This window comes from Micromys minutus, assembly GCF_963924665.1.
Source record: "Micromys minutus genome assembly, chromosome: 6".
NCBI classification, from domain to species: Eukaryota; Metazoa; Chordata; class Mammalia; order Rodentia; family Muridae; genus Micromys; species Micromys minutus.
In genome coordinates, this window is record NC_137975.1 from 52,166,351 (window position 1) to 52,184,786 (window position 18,436).

The window sequence follows — 18,436 nt, forward strand, 5'->3', positions numbered from 1 at the left end:
TCTGTAAGAGCTCATAAAGGCATAATCTGTACTTAGTCATCACCAGTATCAGTAGATGGTCCTTGCTAGTCAATCATCGCATACTTATAGGAGGAAGAAAATATGGGAGGGAGGGAAGAAGGAAGGGAGGGAGGGAAGGAAGGAAGGAGGGAGGGAGGAAAAGATGGAACTCAGACCAGAGCTCTAGGATAAATAGTATGTTGCCATCTTTCAGCATGGGTTTTGCTGTTGTTTCTTTCTTTCTTTCTTTCTTTCTTTCTTTCTTTCTTTCTTTCTTTCTTTCTTTCTTTCTTTGAGACAAGAAATCAGTACATAATCAAAGCAAACCTAGTTTGTAGCAATTCTCTTAGCTCAGCCTCCCAGTTGCTGGGATTAGAGGCATGAGCCACCATACCCTGCTTAAGTCTTTATCAGTTAAGTTTATGATCTTAGCAATTTGGGAACTTTTACATGCCTTAAATATGCATAGGAATTTGTCTGTCTATCTTGAACTGCCAAAATAAGTTACAAGCAAGATAATACTAATAAAAATATAAATCAAGTAATGAACAACCTCCTTCACCTCCTGGACTCCTTGAGATCAGAAAGGCAGCCTGGTGTTGTTTGTTTTGGTTTGGTTTGGTTTGGTTTGGTTTTTTTGTTGTTTTGGTTTTTTTTATGTGAGTTACTGAGATTGAGATGAAGGTGAGGTGTGGAGTGGGGTGGGGAGGTGTCTATCTGTGAGAGTCCATATGCTAATGTTCTGCTGTGTAGATTAGCACTGGGCGAGGGGACAGCCCACTGAGGCATACATGTAAGGGGCGGACTTTTTCCCCATGTTTTCTTTGGGTTGGGTTCTTATGAAAATTCATGTTCCTAAGGAATGTCTGAAAAGAAGTTGGCTACATCCAAGCCTCCTTCCAGCCCCCAAATCACACGGATGTAGGAGCAGCTGGTCTTTCCCAATACTAACTATCCTTAAGAAGAATTCCAAGTGGGCAATCAAGCCACATACAGCAATTAGTTAGGTTTTGCTTTGTTGAAAGCACTCTGTATACACCCTAAACCTGTGTTCTAGACCACTGCACATATTGGTCACTATTAAACTATTGTGAGCACTATAATGAAACACTTTAGAGACGGCCTACCCTCACTAAATCAGAGGAAAGTCTGATCAAACTCAGATACAATCTAGCCCTAACATTTCAAAGAAAAAGGCGACAAGCCCAGCTAGCTGGTTATACACCTAACAACTACCTCTGCAAAGGGCCCTTTTAATAAACTGGGAAAAGAGGTGAACTTAATGAACCGTGTATCCAAAGCAGAGAACGTGTCAGCCAAACCATTTTCTCTGAATCAGCCCCCACTTCCTGTTTTTTATTCACCCGGGCGGTCTTTAGTGAAATGGACTTCTTGAAATGGCGTCGGGCTGTTAATTCTAAATAAGGAGTGTATGCACTTGGTGAGCCTGTATTGTAGATTAGAGTGCATCACCCTACCATTCACTATCAGCCAAGCACATGCAGCCAACCCTTGGTTAACCACTGCTACAACCTCCTTCCTGTCAGTTCCCAGAGGCTGACATCTTGGGTTGAGTTGTTTGTCGTGTGTTTTGTGGAAACATCTTGTTTTGTAGCCCAGGCTTGCCTCAGGCCCTCCCAGGTCCCCATCCCAAGTGTTGGGATTACCAGTGTGTACTACCGTCTCTGGCTTTAGGGGTTTGATGTTCAAATTTATTTTCTCCTTGTTTCTCGGGATCTGCGCTCTTCATTCAACCTGCTTATCTCCCCAGCTGTCAAACCCTGAGCTGTTAAAAGCACAAAATGCAAATTTTTGCCCATAATCGCCCAAATAAACCCAGTCAATCCCAGCAATGGGTCCCAGAAGCAGGTGGGAAGTTTTACAAGCTGCCTTGTATGTGATTCACGCGTGAACATCCCTTCATCCCTACTGAGACCCACAACAGCTGTAAGCAAGACAGCCTGGTGGGCAGGAAAACAGTCTTTGGAGTTTAGACGTGCCCAACTCCCAACCTCAGCCCTACCTGTGGTGTAAATCTATCCTCTAAGCTCCTGTTTCCATGACGGTAAAATCTGGAGGATTCACACAGTGAGCAGGACATTCTGCCCAGAGCATAGAGCGCATGCGTAAGGTAAGAGCTAGCAGCCGCAGCGACCCTAGAATTCCTTACAAGGAGGTACTGTGCTCGGCCTCTTAATAAGGGACAGAAAGGACGAGATTCTCTTCCATCTCCCCGCTGCTGACATGTGACTGGTGTGTGGAAGGTGTTCCCATTCAAGTGACAAGTAATAGTTAAAATATTTGATAATCCCACGAGCTGCCCAGTAAATCAGACCTCCCACATGGGAGCTGGCTCTTGACGCAGCACAGCTGTCTCCAAAGGAGCCACTGGAAACTAGGCCAGGTCAGGTGGATTGTCCAACACATAAAGCAATTGCTGGAAGCCTTCGAGAGCTGTTGATATGGAAGAATGAGCCCCAGAATGTACAGGGAGTAAGCAGGGAGTTGGGGGAGCACCTTTTAACTCAGCTCAGCGCCACAGAGGCTCAAACCTCCCCCCACCTACCCCCCACCTCCCAGCAGATTGACTTTCCACCAGCAGATTGACTAATCACCAGCAGATTGACTTTCCAAAGGGATCTCTCTCCAGAAGTTGGAAAAGAAGTTGGCTTTGGGAACTGGAAATGCATGTTCTTCCAGAAGGTGTTTCAAGGAGTCATTTGAATTTTCTAATCAGGTCCCCAAGGTATAGGTTATCAATCGGGTCATCAAAGGTAAAGCTGAAGCAGAAACTCAAAGCTTGAGCAAAGATGGCCAGTGACCTACTTTTTTGAGTCCCAGCAGCAAGGCAGTGAAGAAAGCCTCCATGTGCCTCAGTTTCCCCATCTTCTTTTTTAAAGATGGATCTATTTTATGTATATGAACACATTGTAGCTGTCTTCAGACACACCAGAAGAGGAACATCAGATCCCATTCCAGATGGTTGTGAGCCACCATGTGGTTGCTGGGAATTGAACTCAGGACCTCTGGAAGAGCAGTCAGTGCTCCTAACCAGTTTCTCCATCTTCAAGTTGTACAAAGATAACGCAAGTTGGCTCACATAAAGCATTTTGACCACGTGATGCACTTTCTTTAAATAAATTGAGATTATCATCAAGCCTATGAGGTCACAGATTAGGAGCTTCAGAGGGCTGCAGGGAGGAGCCCAAACATCCAACAATAATTGTGATTTATACATGAGCCCTGTGGCCAAGGAGAGGTCTGCCAAGGGCTTTCTGGGAGTTAGTTCAGGAATAGCTATCACCTCCAGTTTATCCAAGAAGAAACTTGGATCCAGGGAAAGCAAAAGAGTTTATCTAGAAAGATTGATATCACTTCCTATGGTGGTTTGAAGAGGTTTGGCCCAATAGACTCATGTCTGGCGGGGGGGGGGGCAGTGCGTGGCACTATTAGGAGGTATGGCCTTGTTGCTGTGGGTGTGGCCTTGTTGGAGAAAATATGTCACTGAAGCAGGCTATGAGGTCTTCTAGTGTTCAAGTTCCACCCAGTGTGAAAATCTCAGAGCCCATTCTCCCCCCACCCCCTGCCCCGGCTGCCTAGAAAGGCAGTCTCCTCCTAGTTCCCTTCAGATCAAGATGTAGAACTCTCAGCTGCTTCTCCAAAATTATGTCCACCTAGATGCTGACATGCTTTCTGAACGTATAGGCCAGCCACAATTAAACGTTGTCCTTTGTAATAGTTGTCTTGGTCATGGTGTCTCTTCACAGCTGTAAAACCCTAAGAGACTTCCTTTTTCTACCATTACATCCCTACCTGTTGCCTCTCTCAGGTGCTGTGGCCAGAAAACAAGTTCCCTTTGTAAGCAAGATGTTTATCAATAATTTTCATCTTAAAGTGCCAAAAGGCTCACACAACAGAGACAGGGGAAAAAGCTTAATAGATACACCTCCAAGGAATATCCATCCCTCACGCTGACTCCCCATGAAATCTAGATTCCCTAGAGCAGTGGTTCTGAAACTGTGGGTCAAAAGCCCTTTGGCAAACTTCTACCTCCAAAAATACTTATATTACAATTCATAACAGTCACAAAATTACACTTACGAAGTAGCAGCAAAAATAATTTTATGGTTGAAGGTTACCACAACATGAAGAGCTGTATTAAAGGATCACAGTGTTAGGAAGGTTGAGAACAGGGCTCTAGATCATTTCCCAAGGGCTTCTTGAAGGAGCCTCTGAACACTGATACACCATTGGCTCCTGAATCAAGAGGTGTATTATATAAGGAGAGGGGAACAACTGGGATGGCCCAAGTTCATGAAGTCTTGTCTTTACCTGTCCAGGTAACTCAGAAGGAAGTCCTCACTGCCCACAAAGACACAGCACTGAGGAACTCTGTGTCAGTCATTGTTCTATCAGGAGACAGAGAGAAAATACTCGGGATGCAGCTCTGTAGTTGAGCACTTCTCTAGCACATACAAGACCCTGCATTCAATCCCTAGTAGCACAAAAAGAAGGGGCAGGAACCAGATTAGAAAGGGAAGGAAGGGAGGGATGGGCAAGAGAAAGAGGAGGAGAGGGAGGAAGGACAGGAGGAGACAACTTAACAAATGCTGTGCCCCTGGAAACAGAAGCCAAGGGTGCTGTAGATATTCACCATGATTGTTAAGCTACCAGGCCTGGAGACGTCAGCCAAGAAAGATGAGTGAGGGAGAGATGTGATAAGTGAACCTGAGCATGGTACAAAGTCCTTATCATCTAGAGGGTTAGTATTGGCAAGAAAGCATGATTCTAGGTGCCTGTAGAGAGGGAGGAGAAAGTCTGAGGAGCAGCAGGTCCCCGAGGACTAACTACATATATCTCTAAGTAGCCAGAGACTGGAAAAGAGGAAAAGACAATTCTTAGCCCTTTGGTCTCAAGTGGAACATCTGGTTTACTTAAGAGAGAGCAAAACTATTTATCCCATGTTGCCAGCAAATTCTCTGTTTACGGAGAATGACTTTGACCTTCGGCTACTTGCCCACCACTCCCACTGCTGGGATTTTAGCTGTTTCACCATACCTAGCTTTATACAGTCCTGAAGTTCAATCCCAGGGTGTCAGGTATGCCAGGCAAGCACTCTACCAACTGAGCCACATCCCCAGGCTCTAAGAAAGCAAATCATTACTGGGTATCGACCGCAGGCCCAGCACAGGGAATGTTAGAAAGAATCTGACGGTTGACATTCTCTGAATGTCACCCTGGGACAGAGGTAGAATCTATTTCATGGGGCAGACTGACTCATCTGAGGTGGCTGAAGACAAGCTCCGGCCAATAGCAGGAAGCATTTCTCTCATCTGTTTCCCCAAAGCCCAAAGCTTGGTTTAGGGAGGTTGAAAGTCATAATGCTGCAGACTCTGAGGGGATTCATATTTTGACAGAGGGATAGATCATTCCATTCCTAATGGATGGATTATTGCTTTTCTTTTGGTTTCTCTCGCCTTTCACAGTTTCCAGTTTTTCCCTTATCGCATGGTTGTGAAGAAAACATCTTTAAATCCTTGAAAATCAAATTAAAGTCAGGAACCTGTTTTTTTCAACTTAATAATTTAAGAACCTTTTCCAGGGAAGCCGCCTGGCACTCAGTCAAAATTTATTCTCACAAATGTGAGAATGTTCTGGAAGCTGACTCTTGTATGTTTGACAATGAAATTCCTGCATTGTGCAGGATTTTTTTTTAACCTTTGTTTCTTCTCAAATAAACAACTTTCCTTCCGAGGCGCATTTTACTAAAGCCACAGTTTGTCTTGCAGATGAAAATGGAGCAAAATCTCTGTACTAATGAAACTAGGGAGATCTATTTTGTTTTTTATTATTGTCTGATTTGGCTTCTTCTCAGATTAAAAGATAGTAAAGGGGTGTATCAAAAGCTGTTGCCTGTCCATGGGATATGTTCTTCCAGCTGGGCTGCCTTGTCTGACCTCAGTGCTGGAGAGGATATGCCTAGTCTCACAGACTTGATATGCCAGGGTTGGGGATAACCAGGGGAGGCCCCACAAGCTCAGAGAAGAAAAGGAGGAGAGGGGGGAAGGACTGGGGGTAACCAGGACAGGAGCAGTGAGTGGGATGTAAAGTGAATAAGTAAAAAAAATTAATTAAATTTTAAAAATAGTAAAACAAAGATACACTCAGTTCATTTGGGCTTCATTTGCTCCACTGTTTGCTTTTGTGAGACAGAGTCTGAATATGAAGCTGAAAATGGCCTCAGTCTTTAATCACCCTTCTTTAGTTCCCAAATGCTGGCTACAGGCATAGACTACCACACTGGGGTCGGATCATTTCTAATGGCAAAACACTGTAATAAGTTTTCCGAAGTAATATCACTAGTGAAAATGATGCTTTATTTAATAATTTGCATTTTAAAAGTTAACCATCCTGAATTTACCATATGGCCTCCTAGAACCAACCACCAGTGTTTGACTAAGGGGGATGAAAAATACATTTTAATCCTTGCCCTCAGGGACCTATCTTCTTCTATACTTGGGTTCTGAACTATTCTAATAAATACAATGAAATAGCGCCAGTCTTGACTAAACCGTCCTTGGATTAGCCTCAGAAATAAAACAAACAAAAAGATTATTTGCCTCAAAATTGTAATTGATTTGGTCCTTAAAGCAATTTACATAAATGGATCCAATGGGTATTTTGTTTGGTTGCAAGTATTCAATCCACTTACTGACTCAACATTTATTGAGGAACATCCCAAGTATAAAGATCTATCAGTGGATAAAAGCCCCTGTGGCTTGTATCAGCTGGTGAATTCTATCAGCTTTCTTCATGCTAGAATGCAGTAACAATGAGAAGATGTTCCTAGAGCAACTGTAGTAAGTCAGGGTGTCTTAGTTATGGTTTACTGATGTGAACAGACACCATGACCAAGGCAACTCTTATAAGGACATTTAATTGGGGCTGGCTTACAGGTTCAGAAGTTTAGTACATTATCCTCCAGGTGGGAACATGGCAGTATCCAGGCAGGCATGATGCAGGCAGAGCTGAAAGTTCTACATCTTCATCTGAAGGCTGCTAGGAGAAGACTGGCTTCCAGGCAGCTAGGACAAGGGTCTCAAAGCCCACACCCACAGTGACACACCTACTCCAACAGGTCCACACATCCTAATAGTGCCACTCCCTGGGCCAAGCATATACAACTCATCATACAGGTCATCACTGTAACAAGTACAAGACATGATTTAAAAGAAGGAGAGATTCTTTTCAGTCCATGGGCACTTGGGTAATTATGTCCTGGACAATGGTGAGTCCGGACACCATGGTGGAAGAAACTGGAGGAACAGGGTCATTCACCTCACAGAACCCAGGAAATGGGGAAAACATGGAAAAACTTGAGAGAAGATATGGCCTCCTTTAAGTAGGCCCCACCTCCAAAAGTTCCCATCATCTCCCAATGATTCTATAGAATGAAGACTCTGTCAAAAGGTTAACCCACTGATAAGGCAGAACTCATGCACCAATCACCTTTCGATGACTGGGTCCACTGGTTTAACTCATACCTTCAGCACTTGAGTCTTAGTCGAACTCAACAATACTGGGATAGATTCTCTTCTCCCCATCTTAAAGTGAACCATGGACCTGAAAGATGTCTTAGATGATGCTTTCTTCATGACTTTACCTGGTTTTCTTCAACAGGACATCTTAAAATTGCAAGGGTCTGGTTCTATTTCTGCCTCTAAGCAGCTTCAAATGTTCCCCTGGCGTTTCTACTCAGTGAATCCCTCTTTGGAAATTAAATGCCACTTAAATGAAGCCTGAAGTATTCCAAGTAAAGATTCTGCAGAGCAAACCCTTCAATGGGGAGATTTCTCCTGTCTCTCTTTAGGTGAGAAATGTCTTGGTAGATAGAGGCTATAGCCAGTGTGGTGGTATTCAGCTGTTTTGGTTTCCTGGTGCTCACAGTTGTGGTCTTCCCCATCATTAAATCTGTTAGCATGACAATATTCTATTTGTGAGATTAAAAGAACACGGCTTCCCTCAAAAAGCATGCTATGTGTCTTTCTTTACATATATGGTAAATTTCTTACGTGGAAGCTTGGGAAATACATTTCAGTATATCCTTTAGGAGGCCTCTCTTAAGCTTTCTCCAAATGGAGATTTCATTTCAGGCTCTAAGGTATGTGTTATCAGTTCTTTTCAACTACTATTACTGATCATCTACTGTAAAGGATATATGCCAGGATATTGATAGAAACAGTGCCTTTGAGTGGGAGTGGAGATAACAGAGGGGCTATAATGGAGTGAAGCTTGAGTAGAGTCTCTTAGTGTATGCCCAGTTCTATGGTAAAACAAACAAGCAAGTACACGCTTCTGAAACATCAGGGAGAACTCCTCAACTAAAGTTTAGGATAATAATATTCTAGTCAGGAGCAACATCATGAGACAACAGTCATGTTAGGAAGCACAGTATTGGAGGAACTTCAGTGTAACCATGCGTTACACTAAAAACTTGGGAGTGTTGAGAGCTGAAAGGCCCTTGGGTATGCGTCATGCTATGACTGCCATGGATCTGTAGCACAGACGTGTTATGAATGGGCATGTGGGGCTGATGAGTTGGCTCCTTGGCCAAAGACATTTTCCACCAAGCTTAACATCCTGAGTTGGATCCTTAGAACCCATATGGTAGAGAAAGAAGACTTTCACAAATTGTTCTCTGACTTCTATATGCATGCTTGTGGCAAATGCATGTGCACACATGCACATACACACACACACACACATACAGGCACACACACACGCATAAAATGTAATAAAGATGTTTTAAATAGGTAAACAGGTATACAGGCTTTCTTTATGTCACATAGTCATGGGTTATCCTCAACAGGTAGTATCAGGGAAGGAAATCTACCTTCCTGTAAAGGCAGGATTGGGGAAAGAGAGACTAGCGCAGAAGTAGAAGAGGCTGAAAGTCCTTGGATCCTTGAAGACTAGCCATGTCTGCCCCTTGTCATGGAAGCCCATTTCTCGGACCACAGAATAAAATAGAGCTACATCATGGAAGACCTGATTCATCGATCCGAACCCAATACCAGAATTCTTTCCACCAAAGAATCCAGGAGGCCGTCTGCTATAGTTTGAATCTGAAGCATTCCCCAGGAGATTATGTATTAGAGGTTCAATCTCTAAGTAGGTGATCCGAGTGCTACCTTGTGGAAGGAACTTTGCTCACTTGGACACCATGCGCTCAAGAGGACTTGGAGCTCTGCTCTGCTCTCTGTCTCTCCCTCCCCCTCCCTCTCCTACTCCCCCTCCTCTTTCCTCTCCCTCCCCACCCTCTCTCTCTTGCTTCTATGAGCACTTTCCTGTTTTATGCATTTCTGACATGCTATACTGCCTCACCACAGGCCCAAGAGCAATAAGGCCAGCCAACCAAGAACTGACACCTCTAACACTATAACTAAAAAGTAAACCTTTCCTTTTTAAAACTTTCCTCTTTAAACTTTTATTAGAGTAACAGAAATTTACTAGCCCACCCTTTCAACACCAAGCTGCCATCAGATGGGGTTTGACTGAAGAGAAGCCACCCTATTTGTGTTAAGCCCTCACTTTGGGAATATGACTATATGCTTAATGGGACTTCCAAGCCCTTAACATCCCAATTACAACCATATATATACACTAAACTGTGTTTAGTAGCCTGTGTGGCCTTGTAAAGTCCCTGAGGATAGTACAGCACATGAGTTAGAAGTACCAACAGATGAGAACCCATCTGGCCCTGGAGATGTATCTCAGTGGTATAGCCCTTGCTTGCCTAGGATGATCAAGACCCTGAGTTCAATCCTCAGTACAAGAAACTGAGGAGGTGGGGAACAGGAAAAGGAGGGGGAAAAATAAATCAGAACTCACACAATTTTCCATGTGGGCCTTTTCCACAACATTACCTTTCTTGCTAATACCTTGCAAGAGTACTTGTAACCATCGTCCCAACTCTTGTCCTGAGCAGTTGAAAGGCCTGAATGTAAGTCTGTGTTCTGGTGCTGCTTCTGAAACCGAAGAGCAACACTAACCAAACTCTTGGCCAAGTGGTTTTTTTTTTTTTTTTTTTTTTTTTTTTCTGTCTAGATTTCACAGAGGTTAGGACCAACTCCAAATGGTTCTGGTCAAGACCAAATGGAAAGGCTGAGATGGCTTATAAATTCAACATGATGTGGTGTGTCAGCTGTTAAAACTCTATCATTACCTATGATCAAATCTCGTCCGATGGGGCCGCATTTGCAGTGCTGAGTAAAAGCAAAAGCCATGTTCACCGTCGCCAAAAAAAGTCCATGAATAGAAGAAGGCTTTCCGGGTTTCCAGTTAATGACATCAATCTCATATCAGATGTATCATCTTAAGATTCTTTCTTTTTTTTGGCAGAACTTCTGGGTCCAAAGCACAGTTCAGCATAAGCTAAGGCCTGGCTCCGTCCCAGCATATTAATCAATGGATTAATTCTCACCAGCCATTAACTGCAGTGACTTGGCTGTGGCAGTGTGTGTGAGGAACCCAAAACCTCTGGAGAGAACAGCAGGGAGCCTTCCGTCTCCTGAAAAGGAAATGTCAGCTCACCTTTGTCTTCTGCACTTCTAAAATCTTCTGTGGAACAAAATGGTAAGAGGAAGAGAGTGTCACTGAAGTTGAGAGTCACAAGGACCCATCCTCGTCCAGGCTTCAGTCTCGTAAGGTGATCTGCCAAACGATTAGAACTGTGTAAGATGGTTTTCCTTGAGGTGACTTACTCCTCTGACTGGCACCTTTTCCTTACATACACATAAGTAGATCTCCTCCAGGGACTTAATCTTCATGTTCTTAATCATGTATCCCAGCCCGGTGCCAGGACTCCCATCTCTCTTTTTATTTCACCTCCACGAGTTCTGAGGCTTCAACCATAGCCACAAGCCTCTACCACAACTGTAACCACTAAGACTACTGTCTGCCTAGGCCACCTAATCCTGGGCCCCCAGGTCCCCCAGGTCCTCCCACTGCATAGGAATCATCCAAATTTGGTGTTTCCCTATTGTGATTATTAAACTTCTATGTGTATCATATTTTGCATGGTTACACGTGAATGCACATTTGGCAGCCAGAGGTCAGCAATGCCTTCCCTCAGCTGCTCTCTATCTTGTTTTTGAGGCAGGGTCTCTTACTGAAGAGATCACCAACTCAGCTGCATTAACTAGCCAGCAAGCCTTGAGGAGGATCCTCCTTCTTGCATTTGCCCATCACTGGGATTACAGGCATACACCACTCCGCCTCTGGAATTACAGGCATACACCACTCCGCCTCTGGGATTACAGGCATACACCACTCCGCCTCTGGGATTACAGGCATACACCACTCCGCCTCTGGGATTACAGGCATACAGCACTCCGCCTGGGTTTTTTTTTGGGGGGGGGGTTGTTTTTGTGTTTTAACCATAGGCGCTTATGCTTGCCCCTAAGGACTTTGCCCAGTGAAGCGTCTCTTCAGCACCTAGCTGTGATTTTGAGTAGTGATAGCATAAAGCTTACAATCTTAACCATTTGAAACATTGTATCGTTAAATACATTGTGGTAGACGGGGTCTCCAGAATGTTTTCACCATATAAAGCAGAAACTCTAGACCCATTAAGCAATTCCTCAATTTCCCCTTCCTTTTTTCCCCAAGGACTTTTAGTTCATGACAGAGTCTCCCTTACGTAACCCAGGCTAGCCTTGAACTCACTAGTAGCCCAGGCTAGACTCAAACTTCCAATCTTGACCATCTCTGTCTCCTAAGTGCTGGGAATACAGGTGTGAACCCCAAAGCTTGGTTATTTCTATGGCGTTTTGAATTTCTATTGCTCCCTTCCAATTATTTTGTTCTCCAGCTTTGTGCCCATCCCAGTCAATCACTGGCGTATATCATCTTTACCATTGTTACAGTTTTATGATGCTGGATTTCTCTCTCCTCCACTCCTAGAAAAACAAGCATTCCTTTCTGTGCTGATGCCTTCCCTCAGGGCGCACTTCAGGGTAACTGAAACAGGTACTGGTGGGTATGTTTGGAGCCATTTCAGAGAGAAGAGGACATTTCTTGATGGTCAGTGAGGACCAGCAACCAGACCTTTGCCAGCGTCTTGACAACCTGCCTGCTCTTGTGGAACTGACCACCTACACAGGAAAGTAATCAAGGCCAGACAGTGTTCACTTATTTGTTTATTCATTCGTTATTGCAGTTCTGGGGATTGAACCCAGGGCCTTGGGTGTGCTAGGTCAGCTGCAGTCCCCAGCCAAGGTTATAGATTCAGTCAACACCGTGATGGCAGCTCCTTCATCTGGGGGAGCTAAGAAAAGTAAGTCTAGAGTGACTTCACATGAAACATTAGAGTCGTCATGCTAAGAAGGCAGTTTAGGTAAGCAGAGACCCAGTGCTGAACCACAGCGTGTGCTGGGATAGGTGAGGATGGAATGTTCCAGCAGCCAGACTGTATTGCTAAGAGTTCAATGACGGAGGCTGGGGGATCAGCCCAGAGGTGAAGAGCTGAGTGACTGGGTTTCATCCTCAGCAACATAAAGAAAATGAAAAATCCAGAGATGAGATTAGAAAGATAAGACTATACCAAATTGAGGAAGGTCTGTGAAAAGTCCGTGAGATCTCCTGCCTGAAGGGGAGGGGAAGGGCGCTTGCACAGGGCAGGGGTGCAGGCCTGGAGCAGCTACCACATAATAAAAGCAATGTTACCAAGTACCTCAGCAAGATTTTGAGGGTGGCTAATTGCTGGAGCCGTGTCCTTCTTCTCCCAGACAAGCCCACATGTCCTGTTTTACCAGTCCCTTGTGGTTTTAAACCATATAAAACAAAGTCTTTCTTTCACCCCAACCATCAACTCCCTTTCCTGCTTCATTTAACCCACAAATGTTTCCATTGCTTCACAGAAATTTCCCTAAGAGGAAAACTACCCCGCCCTCCCTCCAGCTAGCAAAGTAATCGATTTCTACCTGGAACAAGACCATGTTGTGGCCCCGACATGTCACAGACTGGGTGTTCCAAGACGACAGCTAAGCTTTCTACATCACTCTCAAGATGTTCACCAAGAATTTTCCGAGCTGGGTAAGCACTTAGAGACCACCATCGGAACGCAGGCAGTGGGCTCCTGCAGTGGTGAAGGGGACAAACTTTTGTCTCTATTTGGAAATATGGGCACTTGAACACAAAACAGCAATGCAAGTGAGCTGCTATGGAACCATGAAAGGCACCCTGGTTCCTGGCTGGGCTAAGGCTAGAAGCTGTAGAGAAGCCCTTTGCCTACAGAGCTGTTGTCTAATCTGCAGAAGGCTTTTCTGTGCTCCCAGCTGTGGCCTACAGCCCGCCACCTTCAAGCCAAGGACTGACGACCCCCGTGGGACCAGCCGGAGCTTCCCTTCTCCCCCTCATCCCCCGGGCTAAATCCAGCCCGTGGGCCTCCATTCTGTTCTCAGCTCTTCCGCAGCATTCAGAGGCGCCTGGGTGTCCAAGAGCCTGATAACCAGACGACCCCCCAGCCTCATCGCAGACCCAGGGACCCCAGAACCAGCTCTGTCTGTTCTCCTGCCTCAGACTGTGCTTCCCCAAACCCCCAGAGGGGTGCCCTGCGGCTTAAGACCTGCCCAGCAACAGTGTGGGTTGAATGCTGTCAAACTTCCCATGTCCTGCGTCCCCCGTCCCCAAGTGGCTGTGCCCTGTGGCAGAGTAGACATGGGAATATCCCACTAACCCTACAAGCTGATCCTGATCTAGAGAGACAAATGAGAGGCTGAACTTGCAGTGAATCCCCTGGAGAACACTACTGTGGTCCCAGCCTTGTGGGTCTTGTCTCAAGTCTCTTCCCCACAGCTCAGCCTCGAAGCTGGGGACAGAGCTCAGTGATTGTACTATCAACTTGAATTGTTAACTTGACGCAGTCTATGGTTGCCTGAGAGAAAATCCATAGAGGAATTGTCTGGATCTCATTGGCCTATCGCCATGTTTGTAAGAAAAGGGCAAGAGGCCTGGGGAGACAGCTCAATCAGTAAAGAGCCTACTGTGCAAGCTCAAGAACCTGTGTTCAATTCCCAGCACCCACACACAAAGCCAGGCTGTGGCGGTGGACACTTGTTATCCCAGGACCAGGAGGTGGACACCGGAGGGTCCCTGAGGCCTACTCACCAGTCAGCCTAGTCCAATCTGCAAAGCCCAGGTCCCGCTGAGAAACCTTGTCTCTGGAGTGAAGAAATGGCCCAGGAGTTAAAACTGTTCCTCTCACAGGATCCTAACATCCACGTGGTGGCTCACAACCACCAGTAACTCCAGTCCCAGGGGATCTGACACCCTCTTCTGGCCTCCAGAGGTACTGCACGCATATGGTACGTATACAGACAACCAACCACACAGAGAAAAATAAGTGAGCATTTAAAAAAAAAAAAAAAAACAAACAAAACAAACTTGCCTTATAAGACAAGATGAACGTATTCTAAGATGCAATACTGCATTTTGACCTCTGACATCCACATATACACAGATGCACATGCACAAATATGAACACACAGAGTATAAAATACCACTGAGAAAAATTAAATACTCGAATGTGTGGCTGGTGCTCCTGTGACTCAGAAGACTCAGTTTGTTAAGGTATCCTCAACTTCCTCCAAACCTGTCTGTAAACGCAATATTAGCTCTATCAAAATCCTTCCAACAATTTTCGTAAAAATTAGCAAACTTGTCCTAAAGTAAAAAACTTATCTAAAATGAACTACGGTTTTTTTTTTTTTTTTAAATAAAAGCAAACTGGGATTTTTTTTACCACCCAATATTAGAAGATACTAAATTACAAGAGAGTGTGGTATTGGGGAAAAATAGTAAATAAATCGACAGGACAGAATACAGAGCAAAACATTTGTCAATGCGTGTGCATGCCTGCATATAGAACATATAAAATTCATCGCTGGGCTTTCAGAAATGGTTCCCAGAAAGTTCATTTTGACAACTGCTCTGGATGTACTAAACATCCATATAGACAGACGGTAAGGTCTGATATAAACAAGGCTGGACAGCAGCTGCCCCCCTTTTATTTCTTTGGTAACAACAAGCTGGAGTCTGTAAGGAAAAGATGACGGGGCACCAATGTTGTGAAAGGATAACGATCCGAGTTACAGCACCAATGTTAGGGGAAGGATGAAGAGAGTGGGGGGCACATGGCCCATGGAGGTGCGGGGAGGCCTGGGGGCAAGGGAGATGCCTCTGGGGGGCCCATGTTGCGAATCCCTTCCCTGAGGGACCAGCCACACAACAGTATAGTACGGAATAGAGTTTATTCAGGTCATGGGAGAGTTAAGAGGGTGGTAGAGGCAGAGAGAGAGAGAGAGAGAAGTAGAGGAGTAGAGGCCGGCCATGAGCACATGGGAGAGAGGGGGTAGGGAAAGGGGAGAGCAAGAGGGCAAGAGCACAAGGGCAAGAGAGGCCAAGAGAGAGAGGAGGGGGCAAGCAGCTCCTTTTATAGTGTCAGGTCACTGGGGCGGAGCATACCTGGCCACTGCTGGGTAATTTAGAGGTGGGGTATACCTGGCTGTTGCTAAGTAACTGAGGGGTGGGGTTTACAGAATCCCAACAGAGTCACCAGGAAGAGGAGTCTCCACTGAGAAATTCCTGCCATCAAGTTGGTCTGTGGGCAAGCATGTGGGGCACTACATAAAAATTATTTAAGACGGCTCTTAGACTCCCTATGTCAAAACTAAAATTAAACATCCTTAAGAGAAAGCAGCTGGGGCGCCCCTGTGCTAGTGAGGTCTGCAACAATCTTCTCAGGCAAGAGATGGAAAGGAAGAATCATGTGAGAAAGGATGGGTAAGTCCAACGTCGTCAAAGATTAAATACGTTTGCTCCAGCCATATCATCAAGAGACTGAAGACCACAAGCCACGGGCTGGGAGAACTGTGCACATCTGGCAGCGACCTTAACTGCAACGGGCTGGGAGAACTGTGCACATCTGGCAGCAACCTTAACTGCAACGGGCTGGGAGAACTGTGCACATCTGGCAGCGACCTTAACTGCAACGGGCTGGGAGAACTGTGCACATCTGGCAGCAACCTTAACTGCAGAATATAAAAAGGGCTTTTCTAAATCAAAAGTAAAATGACACCCCCTTTTTCCAATGAGCAGAAGACTCTGGTGGCGATTTTGCAGAAGTTACAGTATGTAAGCAGTGTCTGGGAGGGTGAGCAGAATCCTCAGTCCTCGGGTAAGTGTTGGCAAAAAACCATAACAATCAGAACATTCTAATATTAAAGGGACTATAATACCCATGGGCCAATTTGAAGATGATTCCCATCTAAGATTCCTTCTTTGAGGTCACTCCAGCTTGTGTCAAACTACTGGGGGGAAAAGTACACATACCAGCCAGCATTGTTTATATTCGGCTTATTCTTAATAATCCAGAAATTTAAAAGATATATATACAGAGAGAGAGGGGAGGGGATTTAAAACATTTTGGCGCATTGATATAATGGAACACTACTTATCAATAAAAATTACTAACCTCTATTAGGATCAAATTACTAATACATAGAACAAAATTCATGAATTTCAAAACTACTATGGTTGAAAAAAAGATGTCAGACACAGAAAGAAAATACCAAATTAGCCTATCTGTATGAAATTTAAAATAGACAAAGAAAAACGCTAAATGATAGAAATTAGAATACTGCTTGCCCCTCTTCTGAGAAACCAGCTAGAATGGAGTATACAGGACCTTCTTGGGCTAACAGAAAGTGGTTCATCTTGAGGAGATGGAGTGAACAGATGTCAAAATTCATCAATGGTACACCTAACACCTACATGATTTACTGTGTGAAACAACACCTCTATCTGCTAAGTATTGACTAAAGAGGTTTGCCATGTCTTCTTTTGTGTCCCCAGCTTAAGGTCAGCAATTAAACCAACCCCTAAAACAGACTGGCTGATCCCCAATTCTGTACATTCTGTGACACAGCCCCTCTTTGGGCAGTGACTGCTCTCTACATGGTCTACTGGATAGTGGGAGCTCATCTTATTTGCATAAGGCATCTTATTTGCATAAATTGAGTTCTAAAGGAACCCTTATAGTTATTGGTGGCAAATGTAAATAAACCTCACCACTAGGGAAATTAGTATGACAGTTCCTTGAAGTAAAAACTATCATATGATCCAGCTATGACGCTCCTGGGTACATAGATATCCAAAGGACTCAGAGGCAGAGGACAATAGCCAAGCTATGGAACCAGCCTAGGCACCCATCAATAGATGGATGGATAAAGAATGTGTGGTGCTAGGTTCTGGCTTCTGGGCTACAAAAGAGCATCTGTACTGGCAGTAGCGTCGCTGAGGACCAGTTTCCTTGCAGAGGTACTGATGCTCTTGAACATCCTTCCATTGAGAACTCCAGGGCAGTTCAGCCACCAGCATATCCAACCACAGACTTATTATACTAAGACACGGAGAGGGTCAATGGAATAAGGCGAACCGATTCCGTAGTTGGGTGGACCAGAAACTTAACAGTGAAGGAGGCTCGGAACTGTGGGAGGCAGCTTAAAGCTCTCGACTTCCAGTTTGATCTCGTCCTTACATTCATCCTTAACAGGTCCATTCTCATCGCCTGGCTGATCCTGGAAGAGCTGGGGCAGGAATGGGTTCCTGTGGAGAGCTCTTGATTGGTCAACAGGGAGAAAATGGCTTTGAATCATGGTGAAGAGCAGGTAAGGCTCTAGAGGAGAAACTACAACGTGACCCCACCTCCTATCCAGGAGTCTCATCCCCACTTCCACGACCTCTATAATGGCCGGAAGTACAGACTGTGCCATGTGCCTTTGGCTCGACTGCCACGTTCAGAAAGCTTGAAGGATGTGCTGGAGAGACATCTTCCCTACCGGAAAGAAAGGAGTTCTCCGGAAATATTAAAGGGCAAAACCATTTTGATATATGCTCACAGGAATAGCAGTAGAGCCTTCCTGAAAGATCTGGAAGGTATCTCGGATGAGGATATTATCAACATCACTCTGCCCACTGGAGTTCCGATTCTGCCGGAGTTGGATGAAGACCTGCGTACTGTTAGGCCTCGCCAGTTCCTGGGCAACCAGGAGGCCATCAGCCAGCCATCAAGAAAGTGGATGATCAGGGGAAAGTGACACAGAGCAAAAAATAGTGTGACCAGGAGCGAGTGTGGGGTAGCACGCAGTGCGTTCCAGTGCGGGCATCTCCCCCGACCCGCTCTGACTTGCCCACTTTCTCCAAGGCTAGGCTGTGTGGTAGAGTTTGTGTGGATAACTAGGAAATGTGTCAAGCCTAACTTAACTTTTCTGCTACTCACGTTTGAACTAACTTGGCAAAGTAGTAGCCAGTGGGGTTTGACCAAGGGTGTTTTGTGTTTTGGAGACAGGAGAGTAGCAAGTGGGGACGAAAATGT

General features: G+C 45.0%; 1 pseudogene across 1 annotated transcript in view; it reads left to right on the forward strand.

Moving 5' to 3' along the window:
• LOC308422006 (bisphosphoglycerate mutase-like) overlaps positions 1-18,175 on the forward strand; it is a 31,531-nt pseudogene extending 13,356 nt beyond the window's left edge. The window contains exons 2-3 of the transcript in view: positions 16,159-16,237; positions 17,412-18,175. The product of the transcript in view is annotated as a bisphosphoglycerate mutase-like (transcript). The remainder of the gene's footprint in view (positions 1-16,158; positions 16,238-17,411) is intronic.
• The last annotated feature ends 261 nt before the right edge of the window (positions 18,176-18,436 follow it).